The sequence below is a fragment of the Lathyrus oleraceus genome, chromosome 1 (genome assembly GCF_024323335.1).
Source record: "Lathyrus oleraceus cultivar Zhongwan6 chromosome 1, CAAS_Psat_ZW6_1.0, whole genome shotgun sequence".
NCBI classification, from domain to species: domain Eukaryota; kingdom Viridiplantae; phylum Streptophyta; class Magnoliopsida; order Fabales; family Fabaceae; genus Lathyrus; species Lathyrus oleraceus.
In genome coordinates this window covers 287,989,332-288,002,158 of record NC_066579.1, presented here as the reverse complement: position 1 = coordinate 288,002,158, position 12,827 = coordinate 287,989,332, and positions in this window count along the sequence as shown.

Genomic DNA, 12,827 nt, shown 5'->3' with positions numbered 1-12,827 from the left:
CATACGCATCATTTAATATCATACTCATCTCATTTGCATAACAGGTGTTCTTGTGCCGACTTCTCACTTTGATTCCGTGTCCAGGCAGGATAGCTGATCAAAGACCGCACCGCTACTCAACGAGACTCAACCATCAGAGGAATATGGACCAGGTTCAAACTGAGTTAGCTGAGATGAGGGCTAACATGGCCCAGTTCATGCACATGATGCAAGGGGTTGCGCAAGGACAAGAAGAACTCCGAGCTCTAGTTCAGAGGCAAGAAGCTGTAACTCCACCGCCCAACCAGGCTCTGCCAGAGGGAAACCCAGTCCATGACACTCCTGCTGCTGCCATTCCCGTCAACAACTATGCTGTGGGTGAAGAGTTGATGGGTATCCGAGTCGACGGTCAACCAATTGCTCCAGATGCTGCTAATGCCAGAGTCATTCATGCTCCGGCCCGTAACAGAATCCCGATTGTTGACAGACAAGAGGATTTGTTCACTATGTTCAGTGAAGACGAAGATATTCCGGGAAGAAATGATGCGAGAGATCGTAAAGTTGACGCCCTTGCTGAGAAGATTAGAGCTATGGAATGTCAGAATTCTCTCGGTTTTGATGTTACCAATATGGGGTTGGTGGAAGGTTTGAGGATCCCTTACAAGTTCAAAGCACCGTCCTTCGATAAATACAACGGTACTTCTTGCCCTCGCACCCATGTGCAGGCTTATTATCGAAAAATCTCTGCATACACCGATGATGAAAAGATGTGGATGTATTTTTTCCAAGATAGTCTATCTGGGGCTTCTTTGGACTGGTACATGGAATTGAAGAGCGATTCTATCCGCTGTTGGAGGGATCTGGGTGAGGCCTTTTTGAGGCAATACAAACACAACATGGACATGGCACCTAGCCGGACTCAGCTGCAGAGTCTATGTCAGAAATCCAATGAAAGTTTCAAGGAGTACGCCCAGAGGTGGCGTGAACTGGCTGCTAGAGTTCAACCCCCTATGCTGGAGAGGGAGTTGACAGACATGTTTATCGGTACTCTTCAAGGTGTGTTTATGGACCGGATGGGGAGCTGCCCATTCGGTAGTTTTTCTGATGTTGTCATTTGTGGAGAGAGGACTGAGAGCTTGATTAAAACTGGGAAGATCCAAGATGTTGGTTCCTCTTCTTCTAAGAAGCCATTTGCTGGGGCACCTCGTCGAAGAGAGGGTGAAACTAATGTTGTTCAACACCGCAGAGATCAGAACAGAATTGAATACCGTCAGGCTGCTGCAGTGACTATTCCGGCACCTCAACCTCGTCAACAACAACAACAAAGAGTTCAACAACCGCAACAACAACAACAGCAACGTCCGTATCAACCCAGACAAAGGATGCCTGATCGACGTTTTGACTCGCTACCTATGTCGTACGCCGAACTGCTGCCCGAACTACTCAGGTTGGGGTTGGTTGAGTTGTGTACGATGGCTCCGCCTACAGTATTGCCTCCTGGATACGACGCCAACGTCCGTTGTGACTTTCACTCTGGGGCACCAGGGCATCATACTGAGAAGTGTCGGGCTCTCCAGCATAAGGTCCAAGATTTGATCGATGCCAACGCGATCAACTTCGCTCCAGTGCCTAACGTCGTAAACAACCCTATGCCTCAGCATGGTGGGCATAGAGTGAACAATATTGAGGGGAAAGAAGCTGAAGATCTGGTTGATAATGTTGATGATGTTCAGACTTCTCTGCTAGTTGTGAAGAGCCGTCTGCTGAATGAGGGTGTCTACTCGGGCTGTGATGAGGATTGTTTGGGCTGTGCAGAATCAGAGAATGGTTGCGACCAGTTAAGGGCCGGTATCCAGGGTATGATGGATGAGGGTTGTTTGCAATTCAGTAGGGCTGTAAAAGATCGTGGGACAGTGTCAACTATCACCATTTACTTTAAACCGTCTGAAGGACATGGACAAAGGGTCGTCAGTGCACCTGCAACAAATGGTACCCCAGTTACCATTCCCGTGCCTGTAACCATCAGTGCTCCAACTACTATCGTTGCGTCTGGAAGAAGGGCTGTTGAGAATAGTAGAGCCGTGCCGTGGAAGTATGATAATGCTTATCGCAGTAACAGAAGGGTTGAAAGTCAGACAAAACCAGTGAATCAAACTCCAGTGACAATTGGTTTAGCGAATAGAGTTCCTGCAACTGTTGGTCCAGCTGTGGACAATGTGGGGGGTCCAGGAGGTTTTACCAGAAGCGGTCGTCTGTTCGCACCGCAGCCTTTGAGGGACAATAATGCTGAGGCTCTCGCCAAAGCAAAGGGCAAACAGGCTGTGGTTGAGGAAGAGCCTGTCCAGAAGGAAGCGCCTGAGGGGTCATTTGAGAAGGACGTGGAGGAGTTTATGAAGATGATCAAGAAGAGTGACTACAAGATTGTAGATCAGTTGAATCAAACTCCGTCCAAGATTTCTATACTTTCACTGTTGTTGTGTTCTGAAGCACACCGTAATGCCTTGCTGAAGATGTTGAATCTGGCTTACGTACCTCAGGAGATTTCTGTCAATCAACTGGAGGGTGTGATGGCCAATGTGAGCACCAGGCATGGAGTAGGATTCACCAACCTGGACTTACCGCCTGAAGGGCGAAACCATAACAAAGCCTTGCACATCACCATGGAGTGCAAGGGGGCAGTGTTGTCTCACGTATTGGTAGACACCGGGTCGTCGCTGAATGTGCTGCCTAAGCAGATTCTGAAGAAGATTGATGTGGAAGGGTTTGTGCTTACTCCCAGTGACCTGATCGTTCGTGCTTTCGACAGATCCAAACGTTCTGTGTGCGGGGAAGTTACCTTGCCTGTGAAGATAGGCCCTGAGGTATTCGATATCATCTTCTATGTTATGGACATCCAGCCCGCCTATAGTTGTTTATTGGGGCGTCCATGGATTCATGCAGCAGGGGCAGTCTCGTCGACTCTTCATCAAAAGCTCAAGTATGTCTGGAACGGTCAGATTGTGACTGTGTGCGGTGAAGAAGAGATTCTGGTGAGTCATCTATCCTCGTTCAAATATGTTGAGGTGGATGGCGAGATCCACGAAACCTTATGCCAGGTGTTTGAGACTGTGGCTCTCGAGAAGGTGGCGTATGCTGAGCAGAGGAAACCAGGTGTTTCAATTACTTCTTACAAGCAGGCTAAGGAGGTTGTTGATTCTGGCAAAGCTGAAGGCTGGGGCAAGATGGTGGATTTGCCGGTTAAAGAAGACAAATTTGGCGTTGGTTACGAGCCTCTCCAAGCAGAGCAGAATGGTCAAGCGGGTTCGAGTACCTTTACCAGCGCTGGGCTGATGAATCATGGCGACGTCTCTGCAACCGGTAGTGAAGACTGTGACAGTGATTGTGATTTGGACAACTGGGTTCGCCCGTGTGCACCAGGGGGGTCTATTAACAACTGGACGGCTGAAGAAGTGGTTCAAGTTACTCTTCTGACAGAGTAATTTTCTGTTGTTTTGTCATTTTGCATGAAAATCCTACGTTCTGCCCAAGGCGTAGTGGTTCATTGTAGGGCCTCATCATGTTTTAATGATTATCATTAATGAAGGACATTTTTTGCAATCAAACTTTATGATCCCTGTCTTTCTACTTTTTGTTTTCATCCTTTTTCAAAAACAATAAAAATGGCAATGTTTTTGTTTTTTGTGACTTTCTTGAACTCTTTTTCTAAAACAAAGCATTAAACATGCAGAAGCGATCTTATGGCATTCACTATGAACGGTTCTGTTATAGCTCAGTATGATTTCGACAATCCCATCTACCAAGCTGAAGAGGAGAGTGAGGAAGACTGTGAACTCCCTGCAGAATTGGTCAGATTGCTGAAGCAAGAGGAAAGGGTCATCCAACCTCACCAGGAGGAGTTGGAGGTTGTTAATTTGGGTACTGAGGACGCCACAAGAGAAATCAAGATTGGGGCTGCTTTAGAGGACTCTGTCAAGAGGAGGCTGATTGAGATGCTGAGAGAATATGTGGAGATATTCGCCTGGTCATATCAAGATATGCCTGGGTTGGATACAGATATTGTGGTGCATCGATTACCTCTTAGAGAAGGATGTCCTTCGGTCAAGCAGAAGCTTCGTAGAACGAGTCCTGATATGGCAACTAAGATCAAGGAAGAGGTTCAGAAGCAGTGGGATGCTGGTTTTTTGGCTGTTACAAGTTATCCCCCATGGATGGCCAACATCGTTCCTGTACCGAAGAAGGATGGCAAAGTCAGAATGTGTGTCGATTACCGGGATTTGAATAGAGCGAGTCCGAAAGATGATTTCCCATTACCTCACATTGATGTATTGGTTGATAATACGGCTCAATCCTCGGTATTCTCTTTCATGGATGGTTTCTCTGGATATAATCAGATCAAGATGGCGCCAGAGGACATGGAAAAGACGACATTCATTACACCTTGGGGCACGTTCTGCTATAAGGTGATGCCATTTGGGCTAAAGAATGCTGGTGCTACCTATCAGAGGGCAATGACGACTCTTTTTCATGACATGATGCACAAAGAAATTGAAGTGTACGTAGATGATATGATTGCAAAGTCACAGACAGAAGAGGAGCACCTGGTTAATTTGCAGAAGCTGTTTGACCGTTTGAGAAAGTTCAAACTGAGGCTGAATCCGAACAAGTGTACGTTTGGGGTGAGATCAGGGAAGCTTTTAGGCTTCATTGTCAGTGAGAAAGGGATTGAGGTTGATCCAGCAAAAGTCAAAGCTATTCAAGAGATGCCTGAACCGAAAACGGAGAAGCAAGTCCGTGGGTTTTTAGGGAGGTTGAACTACATTGCAAGGTTCATATCTCACCTAACTGCCACGTGTGAACCAATTTTCAAATTGCTAAGAAAGAATCAAGCGATCAAGTGGAATGATGATTGTCAGAAAGCTTTTGACAAGATAAAGGAGTATTTACAGAAACCTCCAATTCTGATACCTCCAGTTCCAGGGAGACCTCTGATAATGTACCTGTCAGTGACTGAGAACTCGATGGGGTGTGTATTGGGACGGCATGACGAGTCTGGTCGAAAAGAGCATGCCATATACTACCTTAGCAAAAAGTTTACCGACTGTGAAACAAGATATTCACTGCTCGAGAAAACTTGCTGTGCTTTGGCCTGGGCTGCTCGCCGACTGAGGCAGTATATGTTGAACCATACTACCTTATTGATTTCTAAGATGGATCCAGTGAAGTACATCTTTGAGAAACCGGCCCTCACCGGACGCGTTGCTCGTTGGCAGATGATTCTAACAGAATATGATATTCAGTACACGTCACAAAAGGCCATCAAAGGCAGTATTCTGTCAGACTACCTCGCCGAGCAACCGATTGAAGATTATCAGCCTATGATGTTTGAATTCCCTGATGAAGACATCATGTATCTTAAGATGAAAGATTGCAAAGAGCCTCTTGTCGAGGAAGGACCGGACCCGGATGACAAATGGACACTGATGTTTGATGGGGCTGTGAATATGAATGGTAACGGTGTTGGGGCAGTATTGATCAATCCCAAAGGTGCTCATATGCCTTTTTCTGCCAGATTGACGTTTGACGTCACCAACAACGAAGCTGAGTATGAGGCTTGTATCATGGGGATAGAAGAAGCCATTGATCTGAGGATCAAAACTCTCGATATATTTGGAGATTCCGCTCTAGTGGTCAATCAAGTCAATGGAGATTGGAATACGAATCAGCCGCATTTGATTCCGTATAGAGATTACACCAGAAGAATACTGACGTTCTTCAAGAAGGTGAAGTTGTATCATGTCCCCCGGGATGAGAATCAAATGGCTGATGCCTTGGCTACTTTGTCGTCTATGATCAAAGTTAATTGGTGGAATCACGTGCCACATGTTGCAGTGAATCGACTCGAGAGGCCTGCGTATGTGTTTGCAGCCGAATCTGTTGTGATTGATGAGAAGCCGTGGTATTATGACATCAAGAACTTCCTCAAGACTCAAGAATATCCTGAAGGTGCGTCGAAGAATGACAAGAAAACCCTGAGAAGGCTAGCTGGAAGCTTCTATTTGAATCAGGATGATGTGCTGTATAAGAGAAACTTTGACATGGTCTTGCTCAGATGCATGGACAGACCCGAGGCAGACATGTTAATGCAGGAAGTTCATGAAGGTTCCTTTGGCACTCATGCCGGCGGACACGCAATGGCTAAGAAACTGTTGAGAGCGGGTTATTACTGGATGACTATGGAATCCGATTGTTTCAAGTATGCTCGGAAGTGCCATAAGTGTCAAATTTATGCTGATAGGGTGCATGTACCACCAAGCCCTCTGAATGTCATGAATTCGCCTTGGCCGTTTGCCATGTGGGGCATTGATATGATTGGGAAGATTGAGCCTACTGCTTCGAATGGACATCGCTTCATCTTGGTTGCGATTGACTATTTCACCAAATGGGTGGAAGCAGCTTCCTATGCTAACATTACCAAACAAGTGGTTACCCGGTTCATCAAGAAAGAAATCATATGTCGTTATGGAGTTCCTGAGAGAATCATCACTGACAATGGTTCGAATCTCAATAACAAGATGATGAAAGAGCTTTGTAAAGATTTCAAGATTGAACATCACAATTCTTCTCCTTACAGACCGAAGATGAATGGTGTTGTAGAAGCGGCGAACAAGAATATCAAGAAGATTGTGCGGAAGATGGTCGTTACGTACAAGGATTGGCATGAGATGCTGCCTTTCGCTTTGCATGGGTACCGTACCTCAGTACGTACGTCGACCGGGGCAACCCCTTACTCCCTTGTGTATGGTATGGAAGCTGTCCTACCTGTTGAAGTGGAGATTCCTTCTTTGAGAGTTTTATTGGATGTCAAGTTGGACGAAGCCGAGTGGATTCGAACAAGGTTTAACGAGTTGAGCCTTATCGAGGAGAGACGGCTAGCAGTTGTATGCCATGGACAGTTGTATCAGAGAAGGATGAAGCGAGCCTTTGATCAGAAAGTGCGTCCTCGAAGCTATCAGATCGGTGATCTAGTTTTGAAGAGGATCCTCCCTCCCGGTACAGATAACAGGGGCAAGTGGACTCCTAATTACGAAGGTCCATATGTTGTGAAAAAGGTATTCTCCGGTGGAGCCTTGATGCTTACAACTATGGATGGTGAAGACTTTCCGTCTCCTGTTAACTCAGATGTAGTCAAAAAATACTTCGCATAAATTGACCCGCTGGACAAAAAGAAAAAAGAGTCCAGGCAAAAAAAGGGCATCCCGGCGAACCAAAAAACAGAAAGAAAAGGTTCGGGCAAAAATTAGGGATAAAATGAAAAGAATTTGTACACCCGGTAAGTCGAAAACCCGCAAGGGCGGCTTAGGCAAAAATGGGTATCCCGGTGGATTGAAAACCCGAAAGGGCGATCCAGCCAAAAGAGGGATCAAAGCGAAGACTACAGTCTGAGTTGTCTGTACTTCATCAAGCTTTGTCGTCTGCCATCTCGAAAGATGTGATCCGTCCAGTCATTCTTCTCAAAAAGCAAGAAGTTGGGAGGAAAACTGATGATCTATGAGTTATAACAGAATTGGGAAATAGTGGATGCCGTGTTCACATTGCCATTAGGATAGATTTTTCCTTTTGTGCGCAATTACCTCTTTCTAGGAATTGCCTCCCAATGTATTTGCCTTTTCAGGCGCATTTTCAATCAATAAAAGTCGTTATTCAGATAAATGGCTCTTTTGTTTTATTTTTACTGTTTTGTTTGCAAAAATGTCCGAATTTTTGATAAGCATTGCATATAAGAACATGAAGGCTACACAATAATGTGCAGAAAGATAAAACATTTGAAAATCATTTTGAATGTTGAGGACACTTGAGCGTATCTTGTCCATGTATCCCCTGGGGGCATTTTGTTGTGCTGTTTTTCAGGTTGGCATCTGTAAGGACGTTTCCTCAGCAGATATTTTCCCCAAGCAAGTTTGGAAGCTATCAGAGCTATGTTCCCCTGCGGAGACGTCTGTGGATAGCGCCTTCTATTCCCCAACAGATCTAAGGATTGCCTATTCCCAGCAGGCCTGTATTTGCCGATTTTCCTCCCCGAGTGAGGCAGGTTCATTGAAATTTATCTCCAGCAGTTATCTTATCTGTGGACTGAAGGATATCCCCGGCGGAGTTTACCTTTCCCCAGCAGCAGTGCTATCCTCCAACACGAGTGAGAAGTCGTTGCTCTCCCTGCAGAGTCTCCCCGCAGAGTTGGAGTACCCGATCAGTTTTGGCTCCCCAGCCAGAGTTTTTCATCATTTTTTGCATTTTTGCATTTTTAGTGATCATTGCATCCTCAAACTGCGTAGCATTCCCATTCAATATGGAGCATTACGCCATAGAAAAATTCAAACATATGCATTCATGTGTTAACCTCACCAGACCGTATCCCCGGCAGAGGCGGATCATTTCACTCAACATCAGCACAACAAGTCTGCTACAGTTGCTCTCGACAACATTCAGGATTGATATCCCCCACAGAGGTTTATTTCCTCGCCCGTTGGTGACAGAAAGTTTGTTTCTCCCAAGTGAGACCCCCTGCAAGTGGTCAACCTTGCCCTGACATATCTAAGATGTCGTTCTTGTGATACCAGTAAGTGTCATGCCAGCACCCGCGTGTGTCTCCTTGTTTGGTGTTGGTAAACACCATTGTTTCGGTGTCTGTAAACATCGGGTATTCTCCCCAGTCATCAGTAAATGTCTGGTCATCACTGTTGCGGTGTCTGTAAACATCGAGTCTCACTCCAGTCATCAGTAAATGTCTGATCATCATTGTTTTGATGTCAGTAAACATCGAGTCTCAATCCAGTCATCAGTAAATGTCTGGTCATTTTTGATGTCGGTAAACATCATCTTTCGATGTCAGTAAACGTCGAGTCTTTTCTACAGTCATCGGTAAATGTCTGATAATCCCCAACTAGAGATCCCCAGTAGAGTCATCGGTAAATGTCCTATCTGGTTTCCAGTTACAAACATTTGTTTTTTCCCTTAGTGAAGTGTTCCCCGGTCATCGGTAAATGTCTGGTCGTTTGTTTTGATGTCGGTAAACATCATCTTTCGATGTCAGTAAACATCGAGTCTCATCCCAGTCATCAGTAAATGATTGGTCATGCTTTGTTTCCTTGTTGATAAAATCAAGATCCCCAGAAGTCGTCGGTAAACGTCTTGTCTGATTACACCACGAAGATTTTGTTCCTCCTCAAGTGGAGACGCCATCGGTAAATGGCCCCGTATGTTTCGATATCGGTAAATATTGAATGCCCAGTTTTATCCGCCATCGATAAATGGCCCCGTATGCCTCGATATCGGTAAATATCGGATCCCCAGTTGCAGTAGCCATCGGTAAATGGTCGAGTTGAAGTTGATATCGGTAAATGTCAAGTTTTCCTTGAAGCTGCCATCGGTAAATGGTTTTGCTTCCTTTTACATCAGAGTTGTTTCCCAGCAGCCATCGGTAAATGGTCTTGCTGAAGTTGATATCGGTAAATATCAAGTTGCCAGTTTCTAACCATCGGTAAATGGTTTCGCTTTTCTGAAGTTGTCACTTGCAGGCGTCATCAGTAAATGACGTGGTTCATCTTGTATCATATCCGGCAGAGTGCAAATTTCTACGGTCCTTGGTATTCAATCCCTGTTTACCCTGAAGGTCTGACAGTCGTTGCTCTCATCCATTCGGGTTCCCAGCTGATTGAATAGGGGCAGCTGTAGCACCTCAAATTTGCACCTATCATTGTACATACATTCTCATATTAGGTCATAACATAACATGGTCCACTGCATAACATTGCATTGTCCCTTTTGCCTCAAGTGCAAGTCATCAGGAGAATTAGGTCAAACTGGTCAGGAGATCAGTCAGTCAAGCAAGCAAGTGCATTTCTCAAGGAGCCAAGGCCTTAGGGTTGGTCCAACATGTTCACATGACTTGGGGATCCATTTGAAGTGTTTAGGTCAAGGATTGGATGTTCAGAAGTCATCAGTCAATGCACAATCAGTCAGAAACCCTAAAAGTCAACTGTTGGTCAACTGTCCATTTAATCAGTGATTTGATGATGGGATTTGGTTTGAGAGGTCTCATTCATGTCCATATAGTCTTCATATATCATGTCAAACACCATCATGAAGGAATTTGAAGTCAGATCAGAAATTTCCAAAAAGGGAAACTTGACCTGTAACTGAAACTTACCAAAAATGGAAAGTCTTGATCCTCAAACTTACATCATGATACAAGCTTCAAATGAATTTTTGCCCAACATGAAAGTTGAAGATCTTGTTCTCCCATTTCCAAAAAGTCCAAGAACTCTCAATTCCCATGTATGGTTGGCAAGTTATGATCAATTCATTTTCAAAAATTCTTGAACTTCAAAAGGCCATATCTCTCAAACCATTTGGCCAAATTGGGTGGGGTTTTCTGCAACAAGTCACATTTGATGCCCTCTTTCCAAATATGTCATCATCATTCACCAAAACTTCACCAATCAAAATGGAATTTTTGGACTTGCATGAATTGATTTCAAGTGTGGTACAAAAGTGAATTTTTGAGATAGCTATTTCTAATCAATTTGGCCATTCAAATATGTTCAGAAATCATATTTTGGTCATGTTACAAAGCCCATTTCGTGCAGTACACATAGACATGCCTAACTTGCTTGAAATTTGGACAAAAGTACATTTTCTCACCAAATCTATCCCACCTTTTCATGAACCATGCTTGGTACCATCAAACAGAGTACAAAAACATCATTTTCTGCAAGAAGCAACCCTAGCAGCCACACTTGACAAAACAGAAAACTTCATTCTCTCAAAACCATCATTTTCTTCATTTTGCAATTCTGCAAAAAAAACCTTCAAAGAGCATGAGCTTAGGATGTCTATTTTATCATATGCCACCATTTTGGAGCCCTTTGAAGATGTGATAACCCAGCTGTAAAGTCATTTCGTGGCACTGTTTCACCAAGAACTCTCCCATGGCAGTTCAAAGTTTGGACCATACCAAGCCTTCTCGAGCTCAAAATCTTTAACCATTCATCATTGCAAACAACTAGGAGCATCTGTTTTGAGCATACATGGCCAAATAACCACCACACCACGACTGTTCTTCACTTTTGGCCAGGTATCGAATCTCTCATTTTTCAAAACCATGCTATGCTTCTCATAGATCTTTGCATGCTGATTCTTTTGGTCTTTAAATCGTGTTGAATGGTTGCCCATGCTGAAAGAAATGCTGAGTTGAAGTTTTACATCCAAACTTGTTTTTGCTTATTGCTTCTTTGATAGTGTGATTCATTGAAAATGGATGTTGTAATGTTGATGTACACTGTTTGCTGGTTTGAATGATGTATTCGTTGCCAAAATCTGGAAAGTTTGTTCTTCATGTTCATGAACACGATCACTGTAGCTGGAACCCTAATTTTCAAAACCCAGAAATGCATTTGATCCATGGAACTCGTGTTTGCATGTGTTTCCAAGTTTCTGGGCCATGTGGCCAATGACTGCTTGCCACGTCTGGGAGCGCTGCGCTGCGTTTCATTAAACGCCCAGCCAAATTACAAGTTTGCCACCGGGCCCTAATTAAACCATTAAATCATGTTATTTTTCAATTTTTATTTCATTTTGTGACACCAACTTACAAAATTCATAACTCGTCCATTTTAACTCCAAATTTCATGGGATTTTTTGCATTGTGTTCATCTGGATCTCTAGTTTTTTATCATGATTTTTCCAGATTTTTTTGGTGAGTGGATTTTAATTGGTATTAGGGTTTGTGACATGTGCTCATATTTTGTACACTTTGCCAAAACATTTGTGAAATGGTGATACTTTATCCAATGGCTCCCAAATTTTTTGTGCTTAAACTAGACACACTCATGGTGATTTTGGTGTAGAGTTTGTGAATTTATCATTTCTGGTTTGTGAGTTATGATTTTTTGAAGTAGGGTGTAACAATTTGTGTCACACCATTGATGTGCAACTTCATGATTTTTATTACCATGCTTCTTGACCTCAAAATGCTTTGAATTTTTGCATGAATGTACTCTTGTATGTCTAGTTTACATGTGAATTTTCTTGGAATTGTTTGTGGCATTTCCTAATTGTTTGAGATTTTCTCCCCTGCTTAGTCATATGTTGACTTTTTGTGATACATGTTCCCATTTCATTTTTGAAATTCTCATACTTTATTAGATGGACATGAAATTTTACATGAGATAACTAGACCTCCTCAGCTTTGCCATGGTTTTGATCCCATTCATTTATCATATGCCATCCCTGATTTATGAATTTTTCAAGTTGATGCATGTTTGGTTGACTTCTTTGAGCATGTTCAAAATTGTTTTGACTTTCTGATTTTCATTGACTGCCTTCCACTTGTCCAAATGAGATGAAATTTGACATGCTTACCATGATATGTGTTGTGATTGATCATGATTTATTTGGTGATTTTTGGAAATGTTTGAGTTGACTTTTGATGCAAGTCTTGCTGTTGACCCCTATGAGCTTCTAAGTGCCATGTTTTGACCTAATTCGTTCATGAAATGATGATGATGATTGATATGAATGTGAAACCAATTGGGTTTGTTTCTTGATTGTTTGAACGTGATTTTGGACACTTGTCATTTGCTGTTTTGACTTTCTCATTCTCTTTTGACCCTAGGCTTGTCCTAGTGGTCCTGTTACTCACCTTTGAGCTCATGTTTTCAGGTTGACCAATAAATGATCAATGAGACCAATTCTTTTTGATTGAGCTTGCCTGGATATCATTGATTAACTTGTTTGTTTTGTAGGTGGCTTGACCCATATGATTTGAGTCTTGTGCTTTGCACATTTGATTA